The 16,080-nt window shown below is 48.7% G+C and overlaps 1 protein-coding gene and 1 pseudogene across 3 annotated transcripts in view; both read right to left on the bottom strand.

The window, feature by feature from the left end:
* Positions 1 to 16,080, bottom strand: part of DIPK1A (divergent protein kinase domain 1A) — a 453,960-nt gene that overhangs the window by 61,848 nt on the left and 376,032 nt on the right. The gene's annotated exons all lie outside the window — the stretch shown is intronic.
* LOC147747454 (elongation factor 1-alpha, oocyte form pseudogene) lies at positions 440 to 4,468 on the bottom strand (annotated as a pseudogene). Its single transcript, XR_015296674.1, has 2 exons — positions 4,295 to 4,468; positions 440 to 2,007 (listed from the first exon to the last, which is right to left on the bottom strand). The product of XR_015296674.1 is annotated as an elongation factor 1-alpha, oocyte form pseudogene (transcript).

The raw sequence follows: 16,080 nt of genomic DNA, 5'->3' as shown, positions 1-16,080 counted from the left end.
AATTCTTGGGTTTATACTTTCACCCCAAGGAATTACGCTCCCCCCATGAAAAGTAAAAGCAATTCTAGATTGGCCAGAACCAAATTCAGTGAAAGATATACAACAATTTTTGGGAATTGTGAATTTTTATCGACGGTTTATTAAGAAATTTTCTACCAAAGCCAATCCCTTAACACATTTATTAACCTCATCGCTGCTATATGAATTCCTCCCCTGTGCTGGACAATGCAGAACAGGGTGTGGTCATGACGGAACCATTCCGTCATCAGCACAGCTCAACCGTGACTGATGACGGAATGGTTCCGTCACAAGCATCGAAGGGGTTAAGGAAAAATGTGCAATTCCAATTGACACCAGAAGCAATGTCAGCCTTCCAAACTTTTTTTTGGGGGGGAGTTGTGCCAATATTTTATTCAGAAATCAGTCGGGGATAACCGGAATGTAAGTCACAAAATGTTAGAATATCAGAACAAGCGCCAAGTCCAGCCTCCCTTTCCTGCGGAGGCGCTTGTGATGGACCCTAATGCTCAGTAACAAGTCCCTGATCATAGAGTGCAGGTGGGGATCCAAGACCAGAGGATTCGGGGTACCCAGTGCCATTAGGGCAGCTGGGTGTGGCTGGCGCTACTTCTTGACAGAGGCCTTGATGGCGGACTTGGTGACTTTACCAGCACTGGCAGCCTTCTTCTCAACCACCTTGATAACTCTGACAGCTACCGTCTGCTTCATGTCGCGGACAGTAAAATGACCAAGAAGAGGGTAGTTGGAGAAGCTCTCCACACACATGGGTTTGCCTGGAATCATGTCCACAATGGCTGCATCTCCAGCCTTGGGTGCTTTGGGGCTATCTTCAAGCTTCTTGCTGGATAATCTGTCGATTTTTTCCTTCGCCTCAGCGAATTTGCAGGCAATGTGAGAGGTGTGGCGATCCAACACAGGAGCGTATACCTGACTGATCTTTCCAGGGTGATTTAGAATAACGACCTGGGCTGTGAAGCTTCCAGCCTCTTCAGGGGATCGTTTTTGATGTCACCAGCAACATTCCCTCTCTGTGTATCTTTCACAGACACGTTCTTCACGTTGAAGCCAACGTTGTCACCTGGGAGAGCCTCCACCAGCGCCTTGTGGTGCATCTCTGCAGACTTTACTTCAGTGGTTACGTTACTGGTGGCAAAGGTCACCACCATGCCAGCCTTGATGATACCGGTTTCCACACAACCCACTGGGACTGTGCCAATACCTCCTATCTTGTAGACGTTCTGCAGGGGCAGGCGGTGGGACGGGTAGGCGGGATGATTGAGTCTAGGGCTTCGAGGAGGATGACCCACTGGCTGATCCTTCCTTACGGTCAACCTTCCAACCCTTAAACCAGACAATGTTGGTGCTGGGGTCCAGCATGTCGTCCCCGTGCCATCCGGAGATTGGCACAAATTCCACTGTAGATGGGTTGTAACCAATTTTCTTGATGGAGGTGCTGACTTCCGTGGTGACTTCTTCGAAACGCTTTTGGCTGTAGGGGGGTTTGGTGGAGTAAATCTTGTTTACACCAATGATCAGCTGCTTCAGTCCCAGGGTGTAGAACAGCAGGGCGTGCTCACAGGTCTGTCCGTTCTTGGAAATACCAGCTTCAAACTCACCCATGCCACCAACAACAATCAGCACCGCACAGTCAGCCTGCGAGATGCTGGTGATCATGTTCTTGATGAAATCCCTGTACCATGGGATATCGATGATGGTGATTTGATACTTGGCAGTCTCGAACTTCCAGAGGGAGATGTTGATGGTGATACCACGTTCCCTCTCTGCCTTGAGCATGTCCAACACCCAGGTGTACTTGAAAGATCCTTTGCCCATCTCGGCTGCCTTCTTCTTGAACTTCTCGATGGTTCTCTTATCGATGCCTTCACATTTGTAGATGAGGTGGCCGGTGGTGGACTTGCCGGAGTCCACATGGCCAATAACCACTACTGTGCTGGTGTCTTCCAGATCGGGCTGTGCTGCGCTACTCTACGGTCTGGAGGCGCTGCAGGCGGATGTGCACAGCCAGCTTTCCAAACCTTGAAAACATCATTCTCTATGGCCCCAGTGCTACGTCATCCTAACACAGATCTACCTTTTATTATTGAAGCAGATGCTTCTGACACAGCAATAGGTGCCATTCTCTCTCAAAAGGATGAACAAAAAAAAACAATTACATCCAATTGCATTGCTGTCGAAGAAATTCTTGCCAGGCAAAATAAATTATACAGTGGCAGAGAAAGAATTACTGGCTATTTGTCTTGCTTTTAAAGAATGGCGCCATTATTTACTAGGCGCAAAACACACTAACGGTTAACAAGGATCATCGTAATCTCCAATATCTATGTTGCGCCAGAGCATTAACACCTAGGCATTTACGGTGGACATTATTTTTTGCGGCATTTGACTTTGTCTTCAGTTTCAGACCTGGCACAGCCAATAATAAAGTGGATTCTTTATCTTGATGTGAAAAACAATGTGGAGAAACAAAAAATTCAAGAACACCTCCATCCATGATTCCTCAAGATCAAATCATATGAGCTACTGTATCAGAACAATTCTTTTTGGAAAACAAAATGTTATTGCCAGTTTGCACAGAAGTCGCAGGGCTCTTTACCCCAGAAGCCACTGCAGCAGCAATGTTACAAGCACAGAAGCGCAATTGACATTTTTGTGAGAAACCAAACAACCAAAATATTTGACCTAAGCTAGCCAGTAGGATTTAAGCCCCCCCCGCCCCAACTTCCCCCTTCTCCCCCCCCCCGAGTTGCGCTAAGTCCACTGAGTTCTGTTCATACATGAGTAAGGGACAGCTGAAAAGGAAAGGCATTAATCCAAACAGAACAGCTGCTGGGGCCACCCGCCCTAGCACACATACACCTCCAAATTCCCCCCCACCAACTCGTACCAGGCCTGACCGACCAGCCCCTGTCCTCAATCCCCTGGGAGATCGTCTGCGGCAATAGGAGGATCTAGCCACAACCCCCTGTAGTCCGCCCACCGCTTCCATATTTTGTAGTGCTTACGTGGACAACCCCGGTCCACAAAAATGGGCTGTTCCAACCCCATACAGAAGTCAAGGCCGTTTTTCCAGGCGGCCACCGGGGGGGTCTCTACATCCTTCCACCTCCTGGCTATATCCCGTTTCGCCAGGGTGAGGCCCAGCAGCATACGTTTGTAGGCATTGCCCCCAATCCCCTCCATAACATGCAGTAAGGCGAACTGTGGTGTGCGTGGGAGTGTCCACCACAAGACCTCTGGTGGACACTCCAAAATCGATCCAACGAGGTACAATGCCACACGGTGTGCAAGAATGTGCCCTCCTCCCGGCCGCACTGGAGGCACTCCGGAGAGGCAACCAGACCCGCCAGCCACAGCCGAACCCGGGTAAAGTAAACTCGGTGGAGATATTTAAATTGGATGAGGTGGAGGCGCATAGCTATAGCCGCCCCGGTGGAGAAGCCAGAGCCTCCCTCCAGTCCTCCTCCTCCAGTGCACCCACTTCCTCTTCCCACACCCCTGCAACTTCTCCAGCGTTAGAGCACTATGAGTGACCAAGGACTGATATATCCGTGAGATTTTCTTAGTCTCCAAATCCCCCATGAAGACTTTCGCCTCCAACGGGCTGAATTCGGGGAGAGAGTCAAGGCCCTCCAGGCTGGGGGACAGCGCATGATGGAGCTGTAGGCAGTGAAAGATCTGGGACCGGGCATGCTAAAGTCCGTTTGTAGATCCTCAAAAGACTTAAGGGTCCGTCCCGCACGACGTCCCACCAGGTTGAAATTCCTATTGCGTCCCATCCCTGAAAGCCCTGCAAACAAATAGACCCAGCTCAAGGAGTCGAATGCTCTATCCATGTCCGCCAGCCGTAATGCAGCCGGCTCCCCAGTACGTCGGACCGCCGCCAGTGCCACATGCGCCCGCCAAATATTGTGTTGCGTTGCCCACTGGGGCATGAATCCAGCCTGATCTGGGTGCACTAAGGCGGATATATGCGGCAAGAGGCAGTTAGCCAGTGCTTTGGCCAAAACTTTGGCCTCCACATTAAGTAGAGAAATGGGGCACTAGAAGGCGTGCTGCTCTGGAGGCCGGCCCGGCTTGTGGATCGCCACCACCTCCGCGTGCCTCCAGTCCGAGGGGAGCCGGCCAGCCTCCCTGGACTCCACCGCCGCGCGATAGTCTGGTGCTAGCTGAAGGTGGTAGCGATAAAAAAATTTGCTAGGGAACCCATTGGGACCAGGCGCCTTCCCCGGGTTAAGTTCTCCCAGAGCCTTACCCAGCTCTTCGTCCGAGAGAGGGAGCTTAGTTGCTGCCGCGTATCATCGGACACCGCTTTGGGCGGGCGATCTGCAATGAATTTATCAACCATATCCTCCGGTGGGCACTCCTGTGGGGCATATAGATTAGCATAATAGTTGGCAAAGCTTTCGTCTATGGCCTTAGGGTCCATAATCGGCGCCCCGCTCCCATCTAGTACACCCGGAAGGGCCTGGTGGTGGAAAGTGCCCTGTCCGAGCCGGTGTAGCATCTTACTCGACTTGTCCCCCCATTGGCAGATTCTGCTGCGCGTTGCCAGTCAGACCTGTCTGGCCTCGTCCATTAGGAGAGAGGTGTACGATTGTTGTGCCTGAATTAAGAGTTAAACCCCGACCCATCGCCCGCCTCCCGGCTCCGACGCTCCAGAGCCACCACCGCTGCCTCAGCCCGGACCAACTCCTCAGGGCGCTGTTTACGGGCCTTCGCTCACCATGCTATGTCCACCCCACGAAGAGTGGGCCTTGTTACTTCCCATATTGTCACAGCACTGGATACCGACCCCACATTAGCTACAAAGTAGTTTGCACCAGCCTCCCTCATGTGCTTTTCGTACTCGTCTTTCTGCAGGTTCCACACTGAGAGACGCCATCGGAAGGGCTGCCGCCTTCTGCCCATCTGCAGCTCAACAAACACCGGTGAGTGATCCGATAACCCCCTGGGAAGGATCCCAGCTGACACTACGCTCGGAGCTACCCCCCTAGGGATAAACACATAGTCGATCCTGGTAAGGACTCATGAATCGTTAAGAGATATGTAATTTCCCTCCTGTTTCCATGGGTAAGCCTCCAGGTATCCACCCAATCCAGACTTGAGACCAGTGGGTGCAATTTTGTGGGCAAGCCGGTCCACAGCGCTAGCAGCCGCTCTACCAAAGACCACTGTAAAGGGGAGGAGCGTACACACAGCCCAACACTATAGGGTCGTCCCTAATCATGCCCAGGATAAAGATATATCGTCCCTACATGTCCAGCCACTGTTGCGCATGCACATATGGGACCCTGCGGTGTATGAGAATCGCAACCCCCCTGGAACCCTGCGTGAAACCAGTGTGAAAGACCTGTTGTTAGCCATACCGCTGCTGGCACCGAACCTTGGAGCCCACAAATGGGTTTCTTGCAGGAAGAGGACGTCGGCTCAAACCCTCTTAGCCTGGCGCAGGACAGCCCCTCGTTTGATTATGTCCAGGACCCAGCAGACATTCCAACTAACAATACGAAGGGTGCCCGGGGGCACCTGAGCAACTATAGCCCAATTAGCCATCTGGCCTCATTCAGTTCCATGACACTGATAGGGAGCCCCAGTGGTGTGTGTGCGCACCATGAAAACCCTGTGTAACGGTGTAACATTTACCCAAAACAAACCCCCCCTTCGCCCAACAAACCCCCCACCCCATACCTCAAGACCGCTGAAGTACCTGTTGCGGAAGGGGGTGCCAAGCCCCCAAAGAGGGAACCTGGACCACCCCCACCAATGGATCTCCAACTCACAGCCCATGTCGTCTAGGCTCACCCCCTACAAGCACTAGACCAATAGGGATTCAGCCCTCGCAGGGGCTGCCTCTATACAGCTATGATCAATCATGCATACAGTCCTATTGTGGGAACACCTCAGCACCCTCCTGCCCACTGAGATTAAGGATCTTGCTTTCGATGTTGGGAAGCTGCGTCCCCCTTGGAAGATGCTCCGCACGACACAGCGGCAGGGACAGAGATCGTCTGTGTCCTCTCCAGCGTTGTCCATGGGAACTTTTCGACGGCCCCTCGCTCAATGATGAGGCGGATTGCAGACCAGGTGGCGTGTGCACCCGCACCCTCACAGTTTCATCCGTCCACTTGAACACCTCCTCCGGGGAGTCAAATAAGAGGGTGCGGGACTGGAACACAACATGGAGGCGGGCTGGAAACAGCAGGGCATACAGGAGCTTGAGTTCTCTCAGTCTGGCCTTAGCCGCCATAAACGATTGCCATTGCTGCTGCACGAGGCGTGTATAGTCCGGGAACATCAGGATCCGGTGGTTCTCATAGAGCAAGGGTTCTTTGGCTCGGGCCTGTTTCAGAATAGTATCGCGGTCAAAATAAGTCAAGAGTCTCGTAATCACCGGTCGCGGTCGAGCACCCACTGGCAGTTTCTGAACAAGCACTCTGTGAGCCCGCTCCACTATGAAGTAGCGGGACATGGGCGTCAGGGGGGAGCCAGCTCTCCAGCCATTGAGTGAGGAAACGCTCCATATTGCCGTTCTCACAGCCCTCCGGAAATCCTGCGAAACGCAGATTGTTTCGCCGGGCCCGCCCCTCAGCATCTTCCACCCGGAGCGCTAGGCCCTTCTGAGCATTCTCCAGGCTCGCCATCTTCTGCTTAAGGACTGTCACATCATCTTCCACACCGGAAACACGGGCCTCCACCTCCGTAATTCGGGACACCGCATTGCGAAGGTCCTGTTGCAACAGCATCACATCCGACTACACCACACCAATTTTGGCATCCAGCAAGTCCCTGGATTGGGTGATTGCCACCATCAACGTCGCATTATCCGGCAAGGTCTCATGGGGGCTCCCGGCGGCGCCATCCCTCGCTCCCGGGCCGGTGAACTTGACGATAGGCCCATGCTTAGTGGATCCGCCGCCACCCTTATCTCTATCAGAACAATTCTTCCAGGATATAAGACAAACTATGCCACTAAAACAAATTTTACAATGGCAATAGAGAGATAAGGACAGATCTATTATACAAGGCCTTTCAAAAGAAAACGTTATACATTCCATCGAAAAATTTATAGAAAAGTTTTACAATGGTGTTATACAAAGCCTTTAGCAGAACACCCATGTATTTCGAAAACTCAAGATCTTGTTAAAAGACATTTCTGGTGGCCCACATGGATGCAAGATACAATGAAATATGTACAACAATGTGACACATGCGCCCAAGCAAAAGTAGAACATGGGTCAAAGAAAGGATTACTTCAGCCTCTTCCAACTCCAACACGTATTTGGGAAGGTATATCCATGGACTTTATTACAGACTTGTCTAAGGATCAAGTTAAAACAGCCATCCTAGTGGTGGTTGACAGACTTTCAAAGATGCACATTTCATTGCTTGGGATAAAATACCTACTGCAACTCAGTTGGTAACTTTGTTAGTGCAAAATGTGGTAAAGTTACATGGTTTGCCTCGAACTATAACCTCTGACGTGAAGCACAATTTACGTCAAAAGTCTGGATAGCATGGTGTGAAACACTTCAGATTAAAAGTAACATGTCCACAAGTTTTCATCCAGAATCAGATGGCCAAACAGAGCGAGTGAACCTGGTGCTTAAACAGTATCTACGATGTTACCTTTTTAAACAACATGGTTCTTGGGTTAATCACCTCTGAGAAGCCGAAATCGCATATACCAACTTAAAAGATGCTTTGATCAACAGGTCTCTGTTCTTTGCTAATCATGGTTGCCATCCACATTATTCCCCACTGATGTTAGCACAACCTAAGACCAACATTCCATCTTTAGATTCTAGATTGCAAGGCATGACTAGTACCATGAAAAAATTGCAACAAAATTTAATGAAAGCAAAAACAGTGTACAAGAAATTTGCCGATCAGAAAAGAAAAGCAGTGCCTATGTACAAAGTAGAAGATATTGTTTGGCTCGCTACAAGAAATTTTCAATTTAAAAAGCAATATAGATTTGGGGCGCTGGAGGGCACACACACGGAATGGCTGCCTAAGTGTGCAGCTCCCGTTCCTTGGAGCAATATCCTGCACTTATCCTCGGCCACTGGAGACTAAATCCACGTTGCTGCTCGCCATCTGCTGCAGCGAGTGACCCTCTGCGCTCGACCAGAAGTTTGGGTCTCTGGCGCCTGCTGGGGCGGAGCAATCACCGTCCAAACATTCACCGCGGCGACCCTCGGAGACTGTTGAACGTGGGGGCCGGCCAGCGAGAGCTACGCGAGGCCGCTGCTCGCCACGAGGTTGCGGGCCCCACTTGCGCCCACTGTTTGTCGGGTCCCTGTGCCAGTTCAGACCCTGCAGCCTCTGCTGCAGGTGGGGACTACTGCGGACTGCGGGGACGGGCCGCCCCCTGGGAGTGCTCTTCTGGTGGACCTGTCCCGCTCCCAACGTATTCGCCTCCGGGGGCCTGCGCCAACTGCCCCGGTGCGGCCCGGACTTCGGCGGCGGGGGAGATTGCCCGGGGGCCCTGCTTCCCCGCTGCAGGGGAGAGGCGAGTGGAGCTGGACTGCCGGCGGCGGCCTGATTGCCCGGGGAGCGGCGGTGAGTGAAAAGCTGTGTTCCCAACGCGCAGGCGTCCTTTGCCGTACCTACAGGGACTGCTCCTCTTAGGGGCACTAGACGGAGACTCCTCATTGGAGACTACAGCCTGAGATCCTGTTGGACAGTCTGTTCCGATTCGAGCTGGGTGAAGAGATAGCTGCTTTTTCCCCCATAAATAGAGGGTCGGTGGACTCGGTCGAACACATTTGGGAGGCCTTTAAGGTAACCATAAGAAGATACTGCCTTTCCAAGGGCTTTGGGGTCCTGCGGGATATTCAAAACACTATTCACACACTAGAGAGGAAGCTGCGAACATTAGAACTACGCATGGTGGCAGATGATAGCCCTGACACGCAGGCGGCTTTTCGGGACACGTTGTCAAAGTATGAGGAAAAAGCTACTAGGGAGGCTAAGTTCCGTGGGAAACACTGGCAGGCCAGAAAATACTGTGAGGGGGATAGGCCGGGAAGGGCACTAGCGACACTCACACGAGCCTCTCGGGAACGTAACACCATACTTGAACTTATTGACGCTCATGGGACCACAGTCAGGGACGCGGACGGGCTACTTAACACTTTTACATCTCATTATCACACACTTTATACTTCAGACGTGGTGTCCGATGCATCTCATGCTGCTTATCTAGGAGATGTGGCGCTCTGCTGGCTGAGCGATGGGCACAGGGCGTTTTTGGCGGCCCCCTTCGAACTGGATGAGATTCGCGAGGCCATTATGTCCCTCAAGAATGGCAAAGCTCCCAGCCTCGACGGTATCCCTGCTGAATTCTATAAGGCATACATAGATATTATGGCCATTGTCCTCCGAGAGGTTTACGAGGAGTCGCTGGGTGACGGCGTTCTCCCTGGCTCTATGCGGGAGGTGGTTATTACCTCTCTCTTGAAGCCCGACACAGATCCCAGCTCCTGTAATTCTTACCGCCAGCTTTCCCTCCTAAATTGTGATGTTAAGATCCTTGCTAAAGTCCTGGCTACTCGCCTATCCCTACTCATGTCCAGGATCGTACTGCCCGATCAATCTGGGTTTGTGGCTGGCCGCTCTACTTCACATAACCTCCGCACTTTATTCTCTTTACTTCGCACAGTGCACCCCGATATGCCGGTCGCAGCCGTCTTCCTTGATGCCTCCAAGGCGTTTGACTCGGTTGAATGGCCTTACTTATTTTCTGTCTTAACTAACATGGGGTTCCCGAAACTCTTTATATCCTGGGTCCGTCTGCTCTATACTCGACCCACGGCGAGGGTACTTGTAAATGGTCAACTTTCACGCCCTATTGACATTACTAGAGGCACACGTCAGGGATGCCCCCTATCTCCCCTTTTGTTTGCTATAGCTGTTGAACCACTCGCTTGTCGTCTTCGTCAATTGCATCGGGAGGGGGTGATACAATGCTTGCAGCGACAAATAGATGTATCTCTGTACGCTGACGGCATCACGCTTTATGTTAAACACCCTGAGATGCACCTCAACCCACTACTCCGAGAATTTGTCGTGTTTGGCGGAATGCCCGGTGTACACATTAATTGGTCCAAGTCGCAGTTTTTCCCTTTAACAGAAGCGGTCGCTGACTTTCCCCTTGACTATCCGCTGGAGTGGTGTCGGACCGATCTCCGATACCTGGGTATCCAAATCTCCTGAGACAGGAACGAAACTCTGCGGTTCAAATACGGAGTAGCAATCACTAAACTAGCTGCCACAGTACACCGTTGGATAACCTTGCCACTCTCAATGGCCGGCAGAGCATCCCTTATAATAATGGTAGTTCTTCCCCGCTTCCTGTATCTTTTTCTTAACATTCCCTATTTTCCTGGTGCTTTTTTCTTTAAAACTCTGAAGTCGGAGCTGCGTCGGTTATTCTGGGGGGGTAAGAACCCACGACTGCAATGGTCCACGCTTACCCTTCCATATGACAAGGGAGGCTTTGACGTCCCTGACTTTGAAGCGTATTATCAATGTGCACAAGTGCAGTTTGCCTATCACTGGATGGCCCCTACCCCCTTCATGCCTCACATAGCGGTGGAAGACTGGATTGTACATCCCATTCCGCTCAATGGGTTGCTCCACTGCCCGGAATCATCCATATCTACATCGAACACCTCGGTATCATGTACACTCGATGCATGGCGCCGTATTGCCAAGAGCATGTCCTGCCGCTTACCATACTCGCCCAAGCAACCGCTGTCTTATCATCCTGATCTTGCCCTGCTGCAGGAACAGGGCTTCCGCAACCTATGTGCGAGGATACGAGTTGTGTGTTGGGGTGACCTGTTCTCAAACGGTAAGTTCAAGTCTGCAGAGCTGTTCTTTGCATCTCATAGCCACACACCGCTTGAAATCTTCTATTACATGCGCCTGCGCGCGGGGATGAGGGTCATTCTGCCGAATTTCCCTGATGAACCTGAAATCCTGCTACCGCTTCATTTTCTACTATGCTCACAGGACGAGGCACATCTGGTCTCTGGCCTTTACCGCCAACTCCGAGCTGCGGTTCTAATGCCCGGGACTGGTGCCTGGATGCACTGGAATGCTGAGCTAGCTGCGGACCTCACTGATGAGCAATGGCAATACTGCTGCACACTTACATCTCGCATATCCGCGAGCAGTAGACTAAAGATTATACACTACAAATTCCTACAACGGATGTATTATACACCGGTGAGGAAACATAGATTTGGATTAGCGGATGATGACCGGTGCAGGGGTTGCCATGCCGAACAAGCAGACTTCCTGCACTTGGCGTGGGAATGTCCTTTAGTACAGAGTTATTGGCAACAGGTAACGGACGCCCTCACAGTGCTGACGAAGGACACCGTGCCTATGGATCCGTTGATAGCACTTCTCGGGCATACCCCGCATATCCCTAGATCCTGTCGGAAGTTTGTTGATACTACACTGCTCCTGGCTAAGAGGCAGGTGGCATGCCGCTGGGGCCGAGGCAGAGCGCCTAAATTTAAGGATTGGATAGCAGACCTGACTTACTGTCAAGAACAACATACTACCTTCGCTGAACTGTTACCGATCATGAGTCGACCTAAAGATATTTGAGACCCACTAGTGAGCTATTTACTTGCGCGGGCAGATGCTGACGATGCACCAGTAGGGGACCGTGCTGGTGATTAGCGACACTTCTGGGACTTAGAGTAGAGCCACAATCCTCAGCAACACATATACACTTCATCTCCTTTATGAGGGGGATTGTCTCCTTTTTCCCGTGCCATGGGTCTCCGCCCTGCCCAGCACACCCCATGTGTCGCTCACGACCATTGATCTCTCGTGAGGACGTCTATCCCCTTACTACCTCCGGGGTCCTTCTATGCCATTTGTGATGTAGACCCGCCTCCCTCACGTTCAGTTACATTCCATGACACCACACATGATGCTTGCAGCAGCACTAATTGTACATCGCTAGGACTTTTTTGTTATACGAATGGTATGATATGTATAACCTTAACAGTCCGTATTACTCTATTGACTCACGCCTTCACATCCAAGTGTGTTCATATAGCCTCATAGTTTGTTTAATGTTGGGAAGTTTTTTCACCTTTAAGAAATAAAAACTGAAAACACTGTTCCACTGTACTATATCCTCCATTGCCCTACAGCGCTGGAAGCGCTCCTACTATCACTTGCTCCTCTGACACGCTGCCGGGCCTCCGGGATGCCGGTCACAAGGCTGTGTTATATCTGATTGTCACGCTGCCGGCCTCCGGGTTGTAGGCGCAAGAAGCTGTGTATTGTCTTCTCTATGCAATAAAGCAGGGTTGAACACCAAAAAAAAATAAAAAGAAAAGCAATATAGATTTCATCCATGATTTACTGGACCTTTTGAGATCCAAAGATGCATGAAACCAGTTGCATTTAAACTAAAGTTACCGAAATCAATGAAAATATATCCAGTATTTCACACTTCTCTATTGAAACCAGCACGGAAAAAACAACAAGTACATCCACCACCTCTTATTGTTGGAAACCAAGAAGAATATGAAGCGCAAAGTATCAAAGATAGTAAACGCATTAAAGGAATATTGTGGTATCTAGTTTCTTGGAAAGGCTATGGACCAGAAGAAGGTTCATGGGAACCAAGTAATGCCATCAATGCGCCATGGTTGGTACGAAGATTTCACACACAACAGCCAGAGGCTCCTACATAAAAGGAGGTGTTAGTATTTTGAATGGGGTGGACTGTCATGATCCTGTCATGTTCCTGCCACACAAACACTAAGTTTATCTTCAGTCACAACACAGTACCCGATGATATGGCTGCAGACATGCCAAAACTGTTTATTTATTTAGTAGCGTCTTTTTGTTTATTCATATTTGCTTTTATCAAGGCTTAGTGAACGGTAGCAGCTGTTATGACCAATGCTTGTTCATGGATCCTAACCCACTTCATGCCAAGACATTTTGTCCTCTCACAGCTCCAGTAGTTTCCACTGAGACCTGTCATCTGGAATATTCCTGAAGTTTCCTAAATATATATATTACCTACTGGCGGTCGCCAGTAGGTATGTATAGTTAGGACCTAGTTACCATAGGAAATCCCCAACATTCTATTGGGAATAACTTTGGTGCCGATTGAGGACTCTGCGTGTAATGTTCCAGAATTTTGGCCAGCTCTGCTCCGCTTCTTCTCTGAAAGTTTTGTGGGGATTCGTCAAGCGGGGGTCGAAACGGGGGGTCCCAAAACGTGTTTTCCCCATGTTAATTTCCATAGGGACCTTTAGACACGGCTACAGCCCGAACGGCTGAATGGAATTACACCAAACTTGGCAAAATGGGAGGGCCTGGTATGCACATGCGCCTTTGCTATGTTTGGTGAAAATCCCTCCAGTAGTCCTTGAGAAAATTGAATTTGAAATTTTTCAAATTGCATTTTCTATGGGACCTTTAGACACGGCTACAGCCCGAACGGCTGAACAGAATTACACCAAACTTGGCAAATTGGTAGGGACAGGTATGCAGTAGTGCCTTTTCTATATTTGGTGAAAATCTCTCCAGTAGTTGTTGAGAAAATTTAATTTGAGCAAATTATATATATGCGCTCATCGTACGCGTACGGTACGCATACCGGGCGCGTACTCTTACGTGCGCGAGCGAGTTTCTGATTAGCTGGCAATCGACTGTCAACATTCCAAACTGTCCAAACCAGGAAGTGTTGGCCACCATCTTGTTTTTCAGAAGAACTGAGGCACAAGAGAGCCCAAAACAAGAGTGGAAAACACGAAAAGGGGGCAGGGTAGAGACCCCCCAACCCTCTAGCCCTTCTCAGGGGGTCCCAGAAGGACCCCAAAGGGCAAAAAAAAACAAAAAAAAACCCGAAGGGTACGCACACCGTACGCGTACGGTGCGCATACCCCGCGATTTAAAAAAATAATAATAATTTTTTTTGCACTTGGTGCTCCTTCTGGGACCCCCTGAGAAGGGCTAGGGGGCCAAGGGGTCTCAACCCTGCCCCCTTTTCGCGTTTTCCACTCTTGTTTTGTGCTTTCTTGTGCCTCACTTCTCCTGAGAAACAAGATGGCTGCTCAGGTGGTCCCAGAAGGATAATAACATATATAAACGTTATCCGCTAATAGAATTAGCATTTACAAAACCTTTGAAATTTATTGGAAAAAAAAATAGGTTTCACGCTTGATATAGTTAGGAATTAGCATTTAAAAAACCTTGTAAATTCACTGAAAAAAACCATAGGTTTCAGGCCTTATATAGCTAGGAATTAGCATTTAAAAAACCTTGCAAATTCACTTTAAAAAAGCATAGGGTTCAGGCCTTATATAGTATTATAGTTAGGAATTAGCATTTAAAAATCCTTGCAAACTCCCTTAAAAAACCATAGGTTTCAGGCCTTATATAGTTAGGAATTAGCATTTTAAAAACCTTGCAAATTCACTTAAAAAACCATAGGTTTCAGGCCTTATATAGTTAGGAATTAGCATTTAAAAACCATTGAAATTGCTCCTATATAGTTAGTTGTACTAACTATATTTTGCGCACCCGCATTCCACTGCTGATGATGTTACATATTACATAATTCATGACATGGTCAGTGACATCACTGATGACATCACTGAGGATATCTCTTTTGACATCACTGATCACATCACTGATGATATCATTCATGTGATAAGACGATGCACCTCCTCACACTCTAATATAACCTTTGATACACCCAGTGTTAAATACAGACTACCATTCTTGAAACCATTGACACACCAATACCAGTTACTACACATACGCACTCACTGATTCCTAGGTCTACACACACATTCACTCATTCACCCATAGAATCACTCATACATACAGTCACTCATCAATACAACACTATCATATGCACTCATACACCTATACAGACTCTCACACACTGCCACTCATCCATGGAGTTACTCACACACCTAGTCAGTCGTGCAAAGAATCAATCACACTTCCATTTCCTCAACTATAGTTATACACACAACACCTTACTTATTCAAACATATACTAACACATACTTACTCTCTTATACAATTACTGATACAAATACACAATGATCCATACAGCCACTCACACATTCACTGGCTCTCATGTATAGTCATTTATATATGCCAACTCTCACATGCACTGTGTTTTACATATGTACTTACTTGGACATGTAGCACTGAGATATCCATTCACTCACCAACACACCCATGCACACAGTCAACCGCCCATATAGCTGTTTCCACATGCACTCTTGAACTCATACACCTAGTGAATCAACTGCTCACACATCTATGCACAGAGTCACACACCTCCCAGCCACCCACACACACACTCAGTCTCCCATTCAAATACTTGGGCAACCAATCAATAACCCATATAGCCACTCATATAGCTACTGATCAACACATGCAGCAGCTTACACAACAACAGACATACTGATGCACACATTCAGACAGTTTAGTCACTAACCCGTGTATTTAGTAAGACACATTTAATCACTCACTCATACAGTCAGTCACGCACCTACTAAATCCTTCATCCAGACACTTATACATCCACTCATTCTTCAATATGTAAAACATATTTAAACTTTACAGAAACACACAGTCACTGGATGATGTCCTCAGTGATGTCATCAGTGATGTCAAATGAGATGTCATCAGTGATGTCATCAGTGATGTCATTTGAGATGTCATCAGTGATGTCACTGACCATGTCATGAATGATGTAATATGTGACATCATCAGCAGTGGATTGCGGGTGCGCGAAATATAGTTAGTACAACTAAATATATAGGAGCAATTTCAATGGTTTTTTAAATGCTAATTCCTAACTATATAAGGCCTGAAACCTATGTTTTTTTAAGTGAATATATATATATATATATATATATATATATATATATATATATATATATATATATATATATATATATATATTCCACTCTTTGGTTCACCTTTCCCCGACCATGCAGGCGCTCCTTGCGGGTGCGTTCACCTA

Source organism: Lissotriton vulgaris, chromosome 1_1 (genome assembly GCF_964263255.1).
Source record: "Lissotriton vulgaris chromosome 1_1, aLisVul1.2, whole genome shotgun sequence".
NCBI classification, from domain to species: Eukaryota; Metazoa; Chordata; class Amphibia; order Caudata; family Salamandridae; genus Lissotriton; species Lissotriton vulgaris.
This window is presented reverse-complemented; position numbering and strand designations above follow the sequence as displayed.